Below are 585 nucleotides of genomic sequence, written 5' to 3'. Positions count from 1 at the left end.
TATTGATAGCTGTACATGGGGAACTAAGAGAATAAAAAAGTTAATTCACCAAGGATGACTCGGACACCAGTATTGGATACCACAGGTCTGGGATCCAGGTATTTCCTATCTTATGACATAGATTCAAACTTTTGATAACAAGTGTGAAGAAGATAATCCATCCCCTGAGCAAAAGCCATTACAATCCCCAAAGTCTAGCTCAGATAGCTGTGCTGCTAACTGAAATAGATTGGGAGAGGAGCCTTTATCGCACTAGAGAATTCCAATGTGTTGTTAGCTCAACATCAATTTGGTGGTAATCTTGCCTCCAGTTAATGGCTGACCCTTTCTAATACCTTACGAAAAACATGATTTTATCTATTATAGTATAGTATTTTCAATCAATATGGCCAACATATTCACATGCACACCTCTGGGACATTCAGGTAGGTTATAGCAGTGGTTGAATCGAATGGGATTAGGCAAAGGGTTCACTACTTTAGGATTGGGGACAGAACACTGGGAATATAAAATATTTTAGTTAAACATAAACATTTTGGAAAAGCTATAGTTACTTTTTTGGGGTAATTCCCCGTCTTCAAAATT

The sequence above is a fragment of the Oncorhynchus mykiss genome, chromosome 14 (genome assembly GCF_057628025.1).
Source record: "Oncorhynchus mykiss isolate SJ-2025 chromosome 14, ASM5762802v1, whole genome shotgun sequence".
Classification (NCBI taxonomy): domain Eukaryota; kingdom Metazoa; phylum Chordata; class Actinopteri; order Salmoniformes; family Salmonidae; genus Oncorhynchus; species Oncorhynchus mykiss.
This window is presented reverse-complemented; position numbering follows the sequence as displayed.